The sequence below is a fragment of the Pseudorca crassidens genome, chromosome 12 (genome assembly GCF_039906515.1).
Source record: "Pseudorca crassidens isolate mPseCra1 chromosome 12, mPseCra1.hap1, whole genome shotgun sequence".
NCBI classification, from domain to species: Eukaryota; Metazoa; Chordata; class Mammalia; order Artiodactyla; family Delphinidae; genus Pseudorca; species Pseudorca crassidens.
In genome coordinates this window covers 80,435,715-80,455,608 of record NC_090307.1, presented here as the reverse complement: position 1 = coordinate 80,455,608, position 19,894 = coordinate 80,435,715, and the positions used below count along the sequence as shown (strand labels likewise).

The following is a 19,894-nucleotide window of genomic DNA, read 5'->3' as shown; positions in this document are numbered from 1 at the left end:
AACACATTTCCTGACATAAACAACCAATAAACGTTAGATATTTCAAGCCCAGATCTGCCATTTAGCCCTGGGATAGTGTTGACGTGGGAAGAAAGTGTGAGACAGACCAGAAACTTCCATCCCCACCTCTTCTATTTCAAGCAGAAGAGAAGGGGACAGAGTTTTCCCTGGGGACTGGAACTAACTGACTGTCCCGGTTCTGGCTTGTGGTACTCTGTGGCCGCAGGGCCACCATCAATCAGGCAGAGCAGGTGTTGAGCTGAGTAAGGGAGGCCTTGCAAGTCAACGGAACTGAACAGCTCATTAACCTCCGTGCACAGGCTGCAGGGAAAGTGGCTGGGAGTGAGAAACAACCACAGAGGAGGTCACCCAGCTGCCGCAGTGGCAGGGACAAGGTCTCTCAATCCCTTCTGACCCCTGGGGTCCTCCTCACCTTTGCCCAAACTGAGACCCTTATCTCCCATCTCCCATCAGCCTGTTCCTAGGCACAGTGCCTCTAACAAGCTAAACGAGGGTAAATGCATTCTTAGACACGTAACAGTGGCTTCAGCCAGTGCCCAGAGTTTTCCTGAAATGTGCTCATGGCAGGCTATTGAGTGTGGTCAAAAAGCAAAGGAGCACTGCATGAAACTAAGTTAGGTGTTGTTTCTTTGCTGCAGGACTTGTCATAGCCTTTAATATGCTCATGTACCTCATAAACTCTCCCAGAGTGGGCTGGAGTGTGTAGGTTTCCCAACTTATTTGGCCCCAGAACCCTTTGTTCACTGTTTCTTAGAGGATTCATATTCCACGGGATGCTTTGAGAAACATTGCTCTCAGCCATGGGAAAAATTTGAAATATATTCTTGGACCCCTTACAGACCATGTAGTTTCCGAATCCATGTTTCCCAGACCATCAGATGAAAAGGAAAAAAAAAATTAGGGAAACTGATATATCGTCTTGGCTTTTTATTTTGTTTTGTGCAAAAACAAAGCAAAATCCAAATAAGATCTCTCCAACTTCAGCTGTTAGCCTTGACTGACTGGCGCAGAAGTACCAAACCAAGCAGCCCTTGCCTTGAAGGAAGATGACCTCCAAGGCGTACCTTACACTCCAGAGTCCCCCGCAGGATCAGGCTGAGGCTGGAACCTAGCCTGAAATGGCTCCTTGCCTGCCTTTTCCCCAACCCACCCCCTTACCCATCACATCTTTAATAAGTGAGTTGCGTGTGGCTCCTTCGGGTCTGCTTCTGGGAGAACCCAAACTAAGAGAGTCACCTGTGCCATTGTCTGAGCCTCAGTTTCCTCAGGCATCATATAGGGATGATAATCGCATCCAGGGAGATGATATGTGGAATGATTTGGCACGGAGGCTAGCTCGTAATTCAAGAAAGGCTGATACTTGCCATTGTTGTTAGGTTATTACTGGAACCTCTGTGTCTTCGGGGTTTGCAGCAGCTCTCTCTAGCCCATGAACCCAAGAGATCATTCTCTACAAGAAAGACTGGCTGTTGAGCAGTGGCCCACCTGTGATGTCCTCACCTGGAAGCTGCAGACCCAGCACCTCCCCCCACCCCACCCCCTGTCAGGAGGTACTCCCAGAACACGGGCTGGAGAGTGAAGCTCTGGCATGAGGTCCCCTCTAGCACTGGGCTCCTTCCCCTCAGACTTTTCATCCAGAAAGAACGAAGCTTCAATGCCTCTAACCAGACCTCTGAGGATTTCAATTTTTTGATTGCTTCCTCTTTTTTTTTTAATATCCGACTCCACACCAGCAGCCGTCATGACTATGGGGCAAGGCTTCCGGGGGAGAGGGTAGGGAGCAGGTCTGTGATTTTCTTGTTCAGCGCAGTCTGGATTCCGTGTTCTATGTGACATTTTCCAATCTCAATGAGATTTTTTTTTTTAAAGGAAAATCAGATCCCACTTAAAGAATAATGGCTAGAAGTTCTTCAAGAAACAAGAAATTGCTAATACCACCTTGACACGGAGGCAGATGTGAAACATAGCTAAGTGATGTCCCCTAGACATTGAACTGGGGGAAGAGGTGAATTGGCCAGCATCACTCACTGAGGCCAGATTTGCAATTGTTTTATTACATATTAAATTCAGTCCTCTTAAGGCTGATTTAGTTTTCACTTGCAACATTGCTGCTTTCTCTATCTTGAAGTAAAAATTCAGATCAAAGGATTTAATGTTACTTTCATTACAGCAGGGGATCTGCAACCTCCAGCCCCCAAACCCCATCTGACCAGCCACCTAGTTTTGCACAGCCCACAAGAATGATTCTTATATTTTTAAATGGCTGAAAAAATCAGAAGATTCTGTGACATGAAAATTACATGGAATTCAAATTTCAGTGTCCATAAATAATGTTTTATTGGAACACAGACACACACTGTATGGTCTGTGAGGCTAAAAATATTTACTATCTGGTCCTTTACAGAAATTGTTTGCTGACTTCTGCATTACAGAATTGTCAGCACTCTCTAGGGAAGGAGGAGACAGGTCTGTTTGGAGTAGGACAGTGAGAGGACATCCAGCCACATTGGATTGGGTTTGGGAAGAAGGTTCTTTGCCAAAGGTAAGGGTCCCTCTCTTTTCTGGCTGCCCACCCCTCTCTTCTCCATTTGGATGTATATATCCCAGCAGTCCTTTCTGCTCCATGACTGTATGATTTGGCCCTGCCCACCCATAGCTGATTGGTTTAGGGATAGACACCTGACCTAGACTTGGCCAATCAGATGTCCTTCCCTGGGAATTTAGAATTCTGAACTGGGGCTTGCAGGGAGGAATTGAATAGTATTAGGAGCTAATACTACTACTTATGTGACTCAAAGAAGGTTCAAGAATTTCTACTGCTGACATCCCCAGAGCAGACTTGGTTTTTGCATTTCCTCAGACTCCTTGGTTTCTCCAGGTGCTGTGTATTCTAATCAGTTCTTCCCCCTTCCTCCTCTTCTCCCCAAAGCTCAGTTAGAATTTTTTTTTTTTTTGTTACTTGCAAACCAAACAAACCTGAAGACCTGTTCTCTAGCCCAGATCTCTGCTCATCATTTACGTGATACAATGTCAGGTCTTAATGTTATTTCTTCTTGCAGAGGGGCATTACAAAACATCCAGAGACATGAGGATGAAGACAGTGACCTTCTAAGTAAATTAGAAAGATCTGAGTGAGAAAAGATGATAGGCTTTATTTTTAAATGTAAAAACATTGTATAAACCAATTTCAGAATCAATTTCATTAACAATGTTCTTAACACTAAAATTTTATTAGATAAGTTGTTGAACCTATTGGTGGCCAAGTTTTTTCATCATCACCAAATGGCAGTATGGCATGACCTTATAAAACTAATGTCAAGATTGATGTAAGATTACTGAGAAGCTATGGAAACATAAAGGGAGTTGCACGAGGGAACAGTATCGAGGGAACAGTGGAGAAAAGAGCAAGGGCTTCACAGTCAGCCAGACTTGCGTTGGAATCCTAGCTCTGTTGCTGTGTGATCTTGGGCAGGTTGCTCAACCTCTCTGAGCCTCAGTTTCACCATTCATATAATGGAGACAATACTAGTCTCTGTGCCATAGAGTTATTGTGAGGATTAAAAGATATAATACAGGTTAAGCCATTTAACACTGGGCCAGGCACATAGTTAGCCCTCAATAACTGATAGCTACTATTACCAGTTTTATGATAGATCACCCAGAGAAAGGTCAATGCTATTTCAAGGTAGCAGGCACCCTTCATCCCCATTTCTCACAGTTTAGACAATCCTGTGGGCTCCACCTCCCCCTGCCCCCAACTCAAGTCTGTGGTCTGCCTGGTTCTATCTACCCTTCACTTTCCTTTTCATCTTCCCATCAAAGGTTGACTTTCAAGATGAAAGGCTTTTGCTGGAATGAGTTTGCAGCCTTCCAGCACCTCTGAAAGAGCAGGCTCCTTCTGAGGGTTGAGACTTTCAGGGCCCTCCTCATCCCAGTAAATTGTATCAAGATATTTGCACTTCAAATGGCCCCACCCTAATCCCCTCAGAGGCTTCTTTCCTGAGCCTTGGGGCAGTTTCCTCACACCCACATCAGTACCCTGAATACTCTAGAGGGACCTCCACACACTATCTTTACAGCCCCTCCAGCCTGGTAAATTAGGCACCAGACGGTGTAGGCCTTGCCCCTGGCCGGGAGCTTAGACTTCATGCCCGCAATAACGCTGGGAAGCTGTGCTATCTGATACCGTAGCCGCTAGCCACGTGTGGTTATTTAAATTTAAATTGAGTTAAAATTAAAATTTGAAAATCAATTCCGACATCGGACCTGCCACATTTCACGTGCTTGATAGCCACGTGTGGGTAGCGGTTACCACCTTAGTGCCCACATGGCCATCATGGCAGAAAGTTCCACTGAGCAGTGCTGCACCAGGTGAAACTGTCATCACCCCCACTTTCCAGACAGATGACAAAACTGAGGCTCAGAGTCATGCAGCTGTGTAGTTAAGCCAGGATTTACGCCAGGCCTCTGACTCCAAGCCACCAGACCGCACCACTTCTCCTACCAGTGCCTGGCACTGGGGCTGGGCTCCAAGGACAAAAGACGGATGAACTTGGAGGACAGAGAGATGAGTAATGAAAAACAGTACCATGTGGCAGCCCACAGGATCTGTGGGCCCAGGGATGCCTTACCCACTGAGCTGAGAATATCCATCTCCTGTCTTCATTCCCTCCATCAGCAAAGCTTCCCAGAATGGCGTTGCCCAATACAGAAGCCACAGGCTACGTTTAGTTATTTGAGCCCTTGAAATGGGATGAGTCTGAATGGAGATGTGTGTAAAATACACACTGAATTTCTAAGATGTTCCAACAAACACCGAGAAAGAGTGTAAACTACCTGCTTAATAATTTTGTATCATGATTACATCTTGACATGATCCTTTTCGACTAGACTGAGTTAAACAAAATAATTACTGTAATTAATTTCACCTGTTTCTTTTCACCTTTTTAACGTGGCTATTAGAAAACTTATAATTAGTTCTGTGGCTCTCAGCGTATTTCTCCCAGCTGTTGCTGCTCTCGAAGGCCTACTGGGTGTCAGTCCCTGCGCTCTGCAAATGGCCGCAGGGTGGAACCAGAAGAGAATTCAGCTCCAGGCTGACAGCAGATGCCTGTGGGAGCCCAGACGAGGAACATGCTGCTCTGAGACTGGTCTCCGCAGCCAGTGCCCAAGCTCTGAGTGTCCGCCAGCCCTGCCTTCTGCACAGGGACGCTGAAAACCTGCACACCCAGGGCTGCGTGCGCAGACCTGGGGCCGTAAGCAAGCAACTAACCTTTTCTGTTTCCTCATGTGTAAAATGAAAATAATTACCCCTGCCTCCTGGAGTTATTTTAGAGATGAAGTAAATTAATGAATGCAAAGTGCATGTCCCATAGCAGCTGCTTAATATATGACTGCGGTTAGCAGCTAGGGGTTAGTTCCCTAGTTGTTGTTCCCCCAGGGCATTTGGCGATGTCTGGAAACATTTGGGGTATCACATCTAGAGGGGGGAGGTTGCTATTGGTGTTTAATGGGTAGAGTCCAGACATGTTGCTAAACCTCCAACCGTGCACAGGAGAGCCGTCACCCCCACCCCAGAGAATTACCCAATAGCGGTGAGGTTGAGAAACCCTGGTATATAGCAATGGCTGTCATTGCTATTAATAGAAACACCTGTGAAAATTACCTAATTAAAGGTACAGTCACGAGATGGTAGACTCCATGAAGGCAGGGATATTTTGGTCATCGTTTTATCTCCAGTACCTAGAGCAGTGCCTGGCACATAGTAGGTGCTCAGGAAATAGTTGTTGAATGAAGAATGAATGAAATGGCAGGGCTCCTCATCGTCAAAGGCTCAAATGCTCAAAGTAAGAAAGGGCATTGTAGATGATCATTGCGATCTGTACTTTTATTAATATAAGAAACGTTTGCTGAGCACCTACTGTGTGCCATGCTCTGTGCTTGGGTACTGGGAGTTTAATGGTATGGATGGAACAGAGGAGGTGGAGCTCAGTCTTATGGGCAAGTTGGACAAATGAACAGGTCATTCTGGCACCGAGTGGTAAGTGCTGGGGCAGGGGTGAGCCCCAGGGCTGGGGAGCTCAGAGGAAGCACCTGCCTAGGGTGGAAGAGGGACTCAGAAAAAGCTTCCAAGAGAAGGTGATGTCCAACATTAGGCCTGGAGGAGGAGGAAAAATCAACTAGCTTTTTTAGAACACTCTCCCCATTTGTGGAGTCCCCTTTACAGCATCCTGCTGGAATCCTTTGACTGACGGGGAGCTCATTCCCTCACAAGGCAGCCCACTCTGTGATTTCTCACTGCTTCTTACTAGAATATTCTCACCACCAGGGGCTAGGGTGCAGTCACCTGACCTCAGAGCCCTTCCTTTGTCATCTTGAGGCCCCAGTCTGTACCCCAGGCACCTGTCCCATGTCTGGCTCAGGAGGGCCCCATGGCTGACAGCCCAGCCAGCTGCCTGCTTTCTTCCCAGCCTGACAAGCCAGGCTGGCTGAGTCACGGGCTCAGCTTCTCCCAACCCATGTGGGATCTGGGCCTGGGCCAAGGGGATCAGCTCCCTGCCAGAGTGCCCATAAGTCAGACCAAAATGAGCCCATGAGCCTCACTGAGGATTAGACCTAACATTCTGGAATGGCATGCTCCACCTTGGAGCTCCCTGAGGGGCAGACCCAGAAGACAGGCATGTTATTCTACCAGTGAAGAAACCGAGGCACACAGTGGTCGGGGGCGGTGAACCTGTCCTGCCTGAGAATGGTATTATAATAATTATTATTGCTATGGATTGTCATGGTTAATTATTAGAAATTGTCAGGTCCATGTGGACAGGGACCCGTGTGCACCGTTCACTGCTATATGCTCAGTGCCTGTAACAGTACGTGGCACATAGTAGGTGCTCAATTTCTTTTGTTAAATAAGTGCGTGGACAATAATAACTACTTCTATTTTTGGAGGACGTTCTACAAGGAATTACATATATATTTGTTTTTTAATTTACTGTCTGTGTCCATCACCAGGACACAGACTGACTCTATTTTGTCCACCATTATGTGCCCAGCACGATGACACACACATAGTAGTTGCTCAATAAATGTTATTGAGTAAAGAGGCAGGTGCTGGGCGTTTTCTCATTTAATGTCACTCAGCCCAGGCAGGGAGGCGGTGCTCTTTAGCACATCTTCGAGATGAGAAATTGAGCCCTGGAGCAGGGAAGGGACCTCTGAAGGTCACCCAGTTGGTGAGGAAGAGCCAGGGTTTGAACCCACATCTGTGAGTTGGCAGAGACTGTGTGTGCTCTTAACTGCTAGGTCCTGCTGCCCCTGGCAGTGAGGGGAGAGGGCAGGGGTGGGGGCCTCTGAAGGGGTACTGAGGGGTACTGAGGCAGAATAAGGACCACTTCAGCACTCCCCAATCCTGCCTTGTGTGTCCCAGTCACAAAGCCCTTTCAACATGGCGTCTCATTCGGTGTTCACTGCAGCTTCAGCAAAGCCCAGAGAGGAAGAGTAACTTGCTCAAGGTCACACAGCAAGTTCAGCACAGGTCTTCTGAGTCTATGTCCAATGTTCTTTCCCCTAAACCCCAGATATGGCTCAAACTCAGAGCCCTAATATAAGCAGGGACGCACGCGGTATAGGAGAGAAAGCTTATGTTTCAGCATAAACACAGACTTTGTTTTTCCAGGCAGCCTGGCCCAATACGACTGGTGGCAAATCCAAATTGCACACTTTGCTGTATGACCTTGACATCTGGCTGCCTGTCTCTGAGCCTCAATTTCCCTGTCTAAGAAATGATGCCTTACTTTGCAGGGAGTGGTTAAAATCCCTGACGTGGTGTCTCTCCTGCTGTGTGATCTTAGGAAAGAAACTTAGCTTCTCTGAGCCTCGGTTTTTTCGCCTACTAGGTGGAGTTAATACATATCCATCTCTCAGGGCCCGAGAGAGTTCACAGGGTACCGCGAGGGCACTGTGCAGGGCCTGGCACGTACAAAGTGTTCAATAAAAATGTTTCGGGGGGTGGGGGTCCTTTGGGAGCACAGTGGGTGACCCTCCTCAGGATCCTGCGGACCCAGCCTGGCCACTGCAGACCCAGCACACACACTCCTGGCTGCCCCCGGCCAGCTGGGGGGAAACCTGAGCCACCCTCCTCCTGGAAAGACGCTGTCACTGCTGCTGCCGCCTCTGAAATGAAAGAGAGGTCAGAGCCTAGGGGAGCGGGGCTGGGTGTGCAATGGAGGCGGCCGGCCCGAGAGGAGGGGAGGGGTGGCCGGCGGCTGCCTGACCGCCCCGGTCTCTCCAGGGGAGGCCTGAACCGGCCGGGCCTGGGTGCAGCCCCCCTGCCCTGGCTTCAGCCTCCCAGCCTGCCCCTGGGGAGGGGCCACCTGGTGTCAATTAAGGCCCAGCCACGCGGCTTGCACCACGCCAGGCGGCTGATTAGTGCCGCTGGCCTCTCCAGATGGGGAGCCCGGCCTGAGAGGGGCGCCTGCCACCACGCCAGGGGGAGGCCTCGCCAGAGCTGGTGAGTACCCGGGCGGGGGCTCTGCTCCCCGGGCAGGCGGGCCTGGGGAGCCCGGCGTGGCCGTGGTGGGGAGGGGGCTCGCCGCGGGCCTTGCTCTCTCGCCTCGGTCTGACCTGCCGGGTAGCCCAGGGGACCAAATGCCGGCCTGGTGTCCTTCCTCCCGGGTCATGCAGCTGCAGGGGCCACCCCCGGGCTAAGGCTGAAGGGGACCTGACAGGTGAACGAAGGGCCAGGTGGCCCAGACGGAGACTTTAGGGTCCCAGCGCTCTGCTCGTCACCCCGGAAAAACTGGCTCTCTGTGCCGGCCTGTCTGGGCACCTAAGGCCACCTTCCACCTAACTGCCCGCTCGTGCTCCCGGGAGGCCCCGTTTGCTTGGCGGGCACGAGACCCCTGCAGGAAGCCAGCATGGGGAGCCTGCTGCAGCCAGTGCCGGAGCTCGGGGGGAGCCTCTGGCTTCGGAGTGCCACATGGCCTGGAGCACGGCTGGCGGCAAGCAGGGCCCCGGTCTAGGACCCGTGGATGCCCGTCCAGCGTGCAGGCCGCGCTGCTCTGCAGGGTCTGAGCCACCCCCTGGTTCCCAGTGGGGAGTCAGTCCCAGTAGCGGCAAAGGAGGGGGCAGCTGCCTACCCATGGCACAGACTGGGGGTCAGAGAGAGGCACAGCTCTAGTACCTACAAGCAACGTGGTGACGTGTGACTTGTCTCTGAGCCCACGCTATGAACTGTGGGCCCCAGTTCCTGGCTAAGAGGTGTTCTGTTATCCATGAAAGGGGTCCCTTGTGACAGATGGCGTTATCTCTGGGTGGGACCACTGAGTGGTCTGTGGCAGCCGCGGCTTGGGGCGGAGGCAATGTGTGTTTGAGACAGGATGGCGGGCCCTGGAGGGATAGAGGATGCTGCGTGTGTGTCCACGTGCTTGTGCCACGTGGGGTGCATTTAGGAGACGGGCAGGATCACCTGTGTGAATCACTGGAGCCTGTCTGGACACGGGCTCCAGCACGTAGGCTTGGGAGGAAGGATGAGTTGTGGGCAGAGAGCCCTGTGGTCAGCGGGGCACGGTCACATGTCCCCATCTGTGTCTGCGTGTGTGGTCGTATTGATGTTGCGGCTGTGTAGACGGGGGCTCTTTGGCAGTGTCCCTGGGTCGTTGCAGTCTCTTTTGCCAGCGCAGTCCGTCTTGGGGGAGGTTGGGGATGTTTCCTGAGGGCAGCACCCACGAGCTCCCTGGCGAGCCAGCTAGATGGTCTCCCCTATTGTGCACCCCGGGGAGCTGAACCTGCTGTTTCTCAGACCCCATTCCCACCAAGCTGAGGCCAAGCCAGGCTGGAACGTTGTCTGTGGGTCCGGGGTGAGTGGGGAAGGGGGTGGGGCAACCACAGCCGAAGCTCAGTTGCTTTCTGGGAAATACTGGATCTAGTTCATTTCCTCCATAAATATTTATCACGGGCCTCCTCCAGGCTAGAACCTGAGCTCAGCACCGGGACTGTGAGAGTGACCCTAGAATTCATTCATTCACTCAGATATATTGATTGATAGACACCTATACTAGGTGCTGAAATTTCATGGTAGGTTTCAAATCCATTCCTTCCTTTATTCCTTCACGCATCCCGCACTATTTATGCAGCATCCACTATGTACCCAGCGCCGTGTTAGCGGCTGCAGTTACAGCGGCAAATCTGGGAAATGAGAAATCATCGTCTCTTCCAACTTTCCTTGCTGTCTGTACACAGTGAGCCTGGATGTGGCAGAAAGCCAGATGCCTAGGAAGCAGAAGAACACTGGGGTCCTCCTCTGGTCCCTTTGCAGCAAGGCGTAAGGGCCCCATTTAGCCACGCAGCTGCCGCTTGGAACGTCCCCAGTGTCTACCTGGAATTAGTGACTTTCACTGGAGCCCAGTCACGACAATGACGTGCCCTCTTAGGTCTCTGGGAAATAGCCACACCAGGACAGGATGAGCCTTACACACATCCATGGTTTAGCTTCCTTTTCCAAAGGAAATGGTGATAATGCTGACGATTAATTACCAAGTGTGCCTAAGGCACTTGCTCAAGTCATTAATAAATACTAGAAGGTGCCACTTATTTGCCGTGAGCCAGGCACAGGGCTTAGCATAGACATGATTCATCTTTTGGAATTCCTGCCCCAGTCTGATGGTAGCCCTGTCACGTCCCCATTTTACAGCCACAGAAACTGAGGGTACGAGGGGCTTCATAACCTGCCCAAGGCCTTTCTTTTCTTTTCTTTTCTTTTTTTCTGGCTGCGCCATGCAGCTTCCAGGATCTTAGTTCCCCGACCGGGGATTGAACCCAGGCCCACCAGTGAAAGCGCCGGGTCCTAACTCCTGGACCGCCAGGGAATTCCCTGCACAAGGCCTTTCCGACACCAAAGCCTGAGCTTTCAACCTCTCGGCTAGAGCCCTTAAGGAGTTCCCGTCTAGATGGGGACGTGAGTAGAACGTCTACAAACAAAACTTGAGTGGGTCCGCGTGAGAGAGGATGTGCCCCACTCAAGGGGGCGGGGCAGTTAGAAAATGCCAGACAGCAAAGGGCTTCCTCGTCTTTGTAACCACAGAGCGCTTTTGTCCAAACAAAACCTCATGGAAGTAGCGCAGAGCAGAGCTGTCCCGGGTGAATCAAGGGTGGGGGTCTGACCCAGCACGGCGCAGGCTCCCCTCTGCTCCCCTGCCCTTGAGGGGGGGCCCGTGGTCCCTCAGTGAAACCCTGAGGTGTGCGGGTGGCTGGCAAAGCACTTTGGTATGAGGTAGAAGCCAGCCAGTGTGACCATGGCCCGTGAGGATACCTGGCAGGTGAGGGCTGAGGTGACCTTGAAGGTGGCAAAACCAGACGTCTGGGCAGAGAGAAGATGAGGCAGTCATTCATGATTCATTCATTGATTCACTCACTCAGCAAATACTAAGCTCCTACTCTGGGCCAGGCACTGGTCAAGGTACAAGGATTCGAGTGGGGATGATGATAGATCTCGCTTCTTCCCTTGGCCGAGAGCTGATTCTCTGCACGGCCTGACCGAGGAGGCCCACGGGATCAGCGCAGAGCCTTGGCATGGAGGGCAGGAGAAATGGCTCGTTCCTTCAGTAGCACGGGAAGCTCCCACTGTCCGCCTGGCCTTGGTCTTGGCACTGGGGTTACAACGATTAACAGGTGGAGGGAGTGCTTTCTAGAAAGGGAGAGGGAGGGGCTTAACGAGCCTGGGGGCTCCGCTGACCCCGTGGGAGCCTCTTTATCATGAGTTGCACCGCGAAGTGGATCCCACCTTGAGGTAAGGGGGTGAGCCTTTGGGACCCCCGTGTCAGCCAGTCACTGGTCCCCAGCTGGGGCGAGGGGTGTCGTCATTTCCCCAACAAGCCAGCTTCCCTACGGAAGGCAGTTCTCCGGGAATAAAGGTCAGCAGCTGGGGAGTGCGTGCGATGCCGGACAAAGGACACCCGGACAAGGCCCCAGAATTGCCCCCGACGCTGCCCCTGAGTAGCTCCTGGTCCAGGGGGCGAGGCAGGCAGTGGACAGACGAGGGCAGTCGGGAGGGTGCCTTGCCCCAGTGGAGAAGCGCAGAGGGGTTGGGGAGCCCAGGAGGGGGCGCCAGACCCAGTGCGGGAAGTCAGGGGAAGGTGCCGTCGATCTTGAGGCCTGGGTTCAAATCCTAGCCCTGCCACTTGCCAGGTGTTGGCCTTGGGCCAGTTCCTTCCCTCCTAGAGCCTCTGCTTGGTCAGCTCTAGGCTGTAGGTGCTCCTTGGGGCCCCCTTCTGGAATGGTTGGTAGGATTTCTACGTGATTCGAGTAGCCCCGTCCCTGGCACACGGCAAGTGCTGGGAACTGCACATGGCAGAGTTGGTAGATGGAAGCAGGGTCGGCTTATAGAGCGCCGTGTGCCTGCGGAATCTGGGGCCTTTCCTGCAAACTCCAGAGGGACAAGGGAGCCCCGGGGGGTGAGCCCGAAATGGCTGCCAGTGGCAGGTCCTGGGTGTCATCAGTACTTTGGGTCTGTCATGCGGAGGCAAAGATGGGGTGTGTGTGGACTGGGCAAAGCAGAGTCAGCTCAGGAGGGAGCAGGGCCCTGGAACGGACCGAGAGGGGCCAGGCCCCCCATACTCTCCCCACGCCTCACTCCCAAAGCCCAGGTCTGAGCAGACCCTCTCTTTCCCCAAGTACCATACCTTCATCCATCCGTCCACCCATCCATCCATCCATATAGTTAACAAATATTTCTTGAACTCCAACTACATGCCAGGGTCTGAAGATGCGTTTGTGAGTAAGAAAGGATCCCTAGTTCGTGGTTGGGGGTCATCAAATGCCAAGGACAGAGGACAAAAAGAGGGACGTGGCCGAGGAGTTGAGAAGATGAAAGTTTTGAGCAGTTTCTGGGTGTCGTAGGCCAGAGGCCTGGTGGCGGGGCTGTGAGGCGTGAGCTCAGCAGGGGAGAGGATGGAGGATCTGCTCTACTTTTGATCTGAGTGGGCTCGGCCTGCAGGGCTTGAAGCGGGGTTTCGGTTCCCGGCCAGAGACTGAGGTCGGGCAGTTGTAATGAGAGCACTGATTCCTGGCCACTGGACCAGTGGCCAGTGACAAGGCCCTGGCCCTTTGGCTTTGCAGAAAAGAATTCCCACAGAGCCAGAAAGTAGTGAAACAAAGTGTTTATTAGGAGGAAAAAGAATATGTGGGGATAGACACAGGGGCAGACTCAGAGAGAGTCGCACCCTCCTGGTAGTTTGAATCACTTTTATGGGGCATTTCTTCCGGGTTTCCTTTGGCCAGTCATCTTGCTTTGCCTGGTTCTGAGTCCGTATTTGGTATATCTCAGGTATATCTCTGTACGCGTGCACATCTCTTAGCCAAGATGGATTCTGGAGAAGAGGCCTATGGGTAGGTTGACATGACTTACTATGAGGTGACGGCCCCTCCCTTTTGACCTCTGAGGAGCCTTTCTGCTCACGTGTAGTTGGGAAGGTCTCCTTGGCCTCGAGGAGAAACATGTGTTCTCTTATCTGGGCGGGTCTCCGCTCCTCCCCCTGTTCATCTGGGAGTATCTGTCCGCAGGGGACGAGCTCCAGCTGTGTCGCCTGGGGCCCATCGAGCTCCTGCCTCACTTTCAACCAGACCTCGGCGGGAAGGGGCGGTGGCGTGGAGGCCAGGAATGACTGTCTGACTGAAGAGCACATGCGTGCGTGAGGACGTGCGTACGTACGTGCGTGCGTGAGCGCGTGCGTGCGGACTGCGTGCGTGGCTGTGTATGGAGGATCGCGGGAAGCGGTGGGTGGACACGTGGATGTGAGGGTGTGTATCGGGGTGTCGGGGGCGGCATTTGTGAGGGTGTGGGGTGTATATACATGAGAGGGTTGTGTGGGTCTGTGTGTGTGTGTGAGGGGTTGTGAGAAGCTACGTGCAAGAATGGGGGGCATGACTGTGAGGGCGTGTGTGTGAGGGTATGTATGAGGGTTTGTGAGTGTGAGAGGATGTGTTTTGGAAGTGTGTGTACATGAGGGCGTGTGCATGAGCATGTGTGTGTGTGAGGGTGTGTGTGTGAGGAGTTGAGGGGAGATACACGTGTGAGGGTGTGTGTACTGAATGGTGTGTATATGGGCGTGTGAGGGTGTGTAATGAAGTATATGTGGCCGTGTGAGAACCAATGTGTGAGAGGGTACGGGGGTGTGGAGGTGTGCGTGTGTATCTGTGAGTGTGTGTGCATCTGTCCCTGTGCACAGGTGTGTCTGGGTCTGTACCTACGAGTGTGTATCTGTGTATTTTCATCACATTCTGGATTCGGAGAGCTAGAGAGAGTCTGGAAGCCCCTTCAGTCCACACCCACCCCCGACCCCAATAACAAGCCCACATTACATGTGCACAGCACTCTAGAGCTCACACTTTCCCATTCATCCATTGTTCCCTGGGATGCCCCCCTCCAGCAGCAGCCCTGGGAAGATGGCTCCATCCCATTTGACAGATGTGGCAACTGAGGCCCTGGGCCCGGAGGGAGATGGGGGCAGTGCCTTTAAGTCCTAGGACTTGGTGTCTGGCCAGATCCCGGCTCAGACTCCTCCGCCCTGTATCTCTTCCAGCTCAAGCGCTTACCCTCGTAACAAGATGCCTATTCAAAGCCCACACACATCCATTAGACTATTTCTCTTCTCCTTTGATTCTATTACTTTCTTTTTTTATCCTATTTCTCCCCTGGTTCCACTTCCCTTCCACTTCATTAGCAATGAATGAGCCTGTAACGTTAACACATCCCTCACCCCCTCTGCCAAATACCTTTGACAAAATCACTCTGCAATTAAGAGGAAACTTCTTATTAAAAAAAATGTTTAAATCAAAGTGGAGCTCATTATTCAAGAAAATTCCGCTAGGGAAAAAGATGGGTTTGCAAACGCTCACCAGGATTCCCCCGGAACAATGCCTTATATAGAGACATTCGCTGCTTGGAAAGAAAAACAAACGATCTCAAATAAAGACCAAATATTTTGAAAGACTCAAACCCCAAAGCAGAGAAAACAGATTCAGTCTTCAGGAAGCCGATCGTGCAATTGGCCAGCAATTCCCACAGATTCAGGAAACAAAATGCATTCTTCTGCCCACTGGATCCTGCATATTAGCTAATGACCCCAAAGGACCTTCCTACTCAGCATCGGGGACTCGGGGCCCTCCAGATGCACACAGGAAGATAGAAGAAGAGGTGACGCTATTATATTCTGAGGAACTGAGGGTCAGTGCTAAGCTCCAGACCCCCACACCACAGTGTGGTCTGAGCTCAGTGCAGCCCAGCCTTGGGCATCCCCGCTCCGGGCAGCCAACGCTCCGTCCCCACCAGGTTCCTCTTCCAAGGGGCCTGTGACCTGACCCTCCAGCCTCCTGACTGGGACCTCAGCTGCCAGCAAGGCAGCCCCAGGGAGCCTGTGTGAGCTGAACCCAGCTGAGGGCGGGAGCTGGGAGTGAAATCCCTCCGGACGGTGCCTGCATTAGCCTTGGGGAGGGGACAGACGGTCAAGACAGTGAAGGTACTCTCCTTCTCCGTCTCTCTCTGTCTCTCCCTCCCTCACCGGCTTTCTGAGCATCCCTCTGGCTCTGCCATGTCACCGCCACCCTAGCGATCATAACAGTAGCCTTTCACTGTCACTGCCATCTTCCACATCCCTGCCCTCGCCAACCTCCCACCTGATCTGTGCGGTGAGCAAGCCTGGAATGATCCTTTGTCCTTGTTTGTATGTTGAGAGCCAGACGCTCAGAGAGGTTAGGTAGCTTGTCCAAGGTCATGCAGAGCTGGACCTTCCTCCCAAGACTGTGTTCTCCCGTCCAGAACGTTCTTTCCCACGGCATCATGGAGGCTCCCATGTCTCCTTCCCAGGTGTTTCTCCACTCCAGTTGACACCTTTACCTCGATTTCCCTTGTATTCTCTTGACCAGGTTGTAAGATACAGACAGGAATGTCGGGAGAGGATGTTTTTATACGACTGGATGTCTCTTCCATCAGCCCCATGAGGTAGCAATGATGCTGGTATTCGTAGCGGTTACCATCTGTCAGGTACTGATCAGTGTTTTACATGCTGGTTTCAGCCATTGGCACACCCCACCCTTACCTGCCATGGCTGGAAACTGGCACAGACTAGTGGAAGAATATTAAATCGACCTATTTGGCTGGAGTGAAAGGCCTGTCCATGAGGACTGGCACGGTACAGGGCCACGCTAGGCATTTGGGATAGTAATTCCAAGTGAGCAACAAGTTTTGAGCAGTGGGTGTAGCCTGTGAAATGATGGCATATAATAAAAAAGAATGAAATAATGTCATTTACAGCAACATGGATGGACCTAGAGATTATTATACTAAGTGAAGTTAAGTCACACAGAGAAAGACAAATATCCTATGATTTCACTTATATGTGGAATCTAAAAAATGGATACAAATGAACTTATTAACTAAAGAGAAACAGACTCACAGACATAGAAAACAAGCTTATGGTTCTCAAAGTAGAAAGTGAGGGGGAGGAATAAATCAGGAGTTTGGAATTAACAGATACACATTACTATATATAGAAGAGATAAACAACAAGGACCTGCGGTATAGTACAGGGAACTATGTTCAGTATCTCATAATAACTTACAATGGAAAAGAATCTGAAAAAGAGTATGTGTGTGTGTATAAATATAACCAACCAGGGTTCTTGGCCTCCTTAGTCAGTAGAAATTGATCAGAGGCCAGACAAGAAATTCAGGCAAGGCTTTACTGGGGCCCCTGCTGCAGCAGAGGGCAGCGAGAACAGACGACAGGTTCCCTAGCCCGGTCAGCTCCCTAATGTGGGGCAAGCTTGTTCCTTATATGGGGTGAGGGTAGAGGGTGTCCAGGGGTCGGGACGGAGGGCTGGCTTAGGTGTTTTGCCCACCCCTTAGGTGGTGCTGTGTGCAGGGGGCATGCTCAGCCCCTGCTTTTGCTCCCGACCCCCTGCTTTTGCTCCCGACCCCCTGCTTTTGCTCCAGGCTCTTCAAAAGTGACAGTTGGGTTTTTTGGTCTCTTTGTATCTTTTGTCCAGAATTTGTCCCAACTGCGCATGCACACAGTTATTTTTAGTCCCGTATAGTTTCCTTGTCTGTTTGTTGCTGGAGGAGAGATGTGTCCAGGTGCAAGCACTGCAGCAGAGGGGCCCAGGTCCCAGCCTGTCTGGGACCACTGGCTGAACCACTTCGCTGCACACCTGAAACTAGCACATCATTGTAAGTCAACTAGACTTCAGTAAAAATAAATAAATACACAGAAGTAGAGAACAAACGTATGGACACCAAGGGGGGAAAGCGGCGGGGGGGGGGGGGGGTGGGATGAACTGGGAGATTGGGATGGACATGTATACATGATGTGTATAAAATGGATGACTAATAAGAACCTGCTGTATAAAAAAATAAATAAAATTAAAATGTAAAAATAATAAATAAATGGAAAGGGAAAACTGAAAATAAAAGATGGCATATAGATCAGTGTCTCTCAAACGTGGAACACTTTTAAAGGGCACATGTTCTCACAAATGCGCCCTCTCAGTGTCGTCATAAAATACTTCTATTATGATGCTGCTTAACTGTGTACCAGCAGAAAAGCGGACATGACTTCTTCATGCTTATATCCCTGTAAAACCAAAACAAATCCACACGTTGAACACCGTCCGATTTTCAAAACAAATCAAATTCAAATTCAAACATGGACGTGATGGCTGGAGTGAAGTTCTGTTCGCAATGTGAGTAGATGACACATGGCCCAGAGGGTCCCCTGGGATCCCCCAGCCTCTGCCCCAACGGGCCCCATGAGGACTTGGTTTTCCCTCACGCTCTCCTCACACTGCTTTGAATCCTGTCTGTACAGCGTGGCGTTCCAGCCTTTGGTCTTCACCAGACATGGAAAGGATCATTTCTGTATCACACCCATGGCCTTTTCTTGCTATTGTGCAGTAATTAAAGCAGGACAGCTCAGCCCATTTCCGTCCTCACAGAACAGTCCCTGGACCACGTGGCAATTCTTAATGATAAGACAGTTATCAGCAAATCCAGGAAAGGCTGATGGTAATGTCCTCCAAATAAAAACACAACGATAACACTTCTAACACGATCAGAGTGTCTTATGAACCCCCAAGGAGACCTCAAGTTCAGGAACTCAAGTTCAGAGGCATCTAGCGGTGGCAGGGAATGTACATTCAAGTTAGGGGGTCCAACTAGGAGGTTATGGGGGCATTAAGATTTAATGCCGGGAGGGCTCCAAAGGCCAAAATGGGAAGGAAGGTCTGAGTGATGGGCTAAAGGAAGGTTAGGTAGGATTTGCGTTTTGATGGTGATGCCCAGAGAACTGGCACAGGGTTCCTGGAGCCTCCCAGATCTGTGGGGTGCCAGGAGGAAGGAATTGGCAGTAAGCTGGGCAAGGAAAAAGCCTCAGCTGGTTTTTCCCGAGCACACTGGGATCCTGGACTTGGCTTCACTTGTCCCATCCTCGACTTCTTGGTCGGTTAAACAAGACCTTCCACCATACATGGCAGTATAGACAAGTGAGTCAGGGGACAAGCTGATTAGAGTCTGAATTCTAGCTCTATGACTTACCAGCTGTGGAACCTCAGACTAGCCCCTGAGCACGTCTGCAACTGGGTTTCCTTGCTATAAAAGGGAAGTTGCATTAGTACCCTCCTACGTTTGTTGTCAAGGTCGGACGCAAGGACTGGAAGCTTGTATGCTCAGTAGTTTACAGCTTCTGCCACTGCTGTCGCTGTGATTGTACCACTGTGTGATGGGCGGCATCCCTTCATCAGCGCCCTCGATCTGCCTCTCCATCAACCCGGGTCCCAGGTCCCCTCACATGTACTGATATATCCTGCTCCCCACCTGTGAAGACTGTATCAAAAGCCTTCACACCCAGCTGCTCTCCTCCTTCCTCTAAAGAAGGTTTTCAACCTGTCTCATGCCACACATCCCTTGGCCATCTGGTGAAGCCCACAGACCTCTTTGCAGAAGAATGTTTTTCAATGCGTAAAAAATAACACCCAAGGGCTTCCCTGGTGGCACAGTGGTTGAGAATCTGCCTGGCAATGCAGGGGACACGGGTTCGAGCCCTGGTCTAGGAGGATCCCACATGCTGCGGAGCAGCTAGGCCCGTGAGCCACAGCTACTGAGCCTGCGCGTCTGGAGCCTGTGCTCCGCAACAAGAGAGGCCGTGATAGTGAGAGGCCCGCGCACGGCGATGAAGAGTGGCCCCCGCTCGCCGCAACTAGAGAAAGCCCTCGCACAGAAATGAAGACCCAACACAGCCAAAAATAAATTAATAAATTAATAAACTCCTACCCCCAACATCTTCTTTAAAAAAAAAAAAAAGAAAAACCCAAGTTTGCAAAGGAACCAATTATATCGAGACATAGTTACCAAAAATGTATTTCAAAAAACAAATATTATATGGGAATAGGTGTGTTTTTTTATTTATGCATTAACTAAAAGAGTAGCTGTGAGCCTAACACGCTGTGATTTTGAAGGAGTGAGGAGCATACTTAGTTCGAGATATTTGCAACGGTTGTAAGGTGGTATGAAAATACTTGTGATTTCTATCCGTGATAAAGTCACAGGTCCGATAATACCAGTATGGCCTTCTCTGTATTCGTAAGGAAGGCTAATGCTAAATTTCAGCTAGAGGTTAATAAAATAAAGATGTAATTGTTTTTCCCATCCAAGTTCACGGCCCCTCTGAATTGTATCCAGAGACCCTTTGCTCCAAAGCCAATGGTGTTAACTGCATGCAGCTTTTGCCACTAACTCTAGTAAGCTAAGATTTCTCTCTATTTGAATGTTCAGAATCTCTTATCTAAGAACATACACCTAGTTAAAAAATAATCACGTAAGAGAGAAA

At 50.9% G+C, this 19,894-nt stretch overlaps 1 protein-coding gene across 2 annotated transcripts in view; it reads left to right on the top strand.

The window, feature by feature from the left end:
- Positions 1 to 8,232: 8,232 nt before the first annotated feature.
- NOS1 (nitric oxide synthase 1) overlaps positions 8,233 to 19,894 on the top strand; it is a 181,299-nt gene continuing 169,637 nt past the window's right edge. For both annotated transcript variants that reach the window (XM_067700754.1, XM_067700753.1), the window contains exon 1: positions 8,233 to 8,530. The gene's annotated coding sequence lies outside the window, so the exon portion shown is untranslated. The remainder of the gene's footprint in view (positions 8,531 to 19,894) is intronic.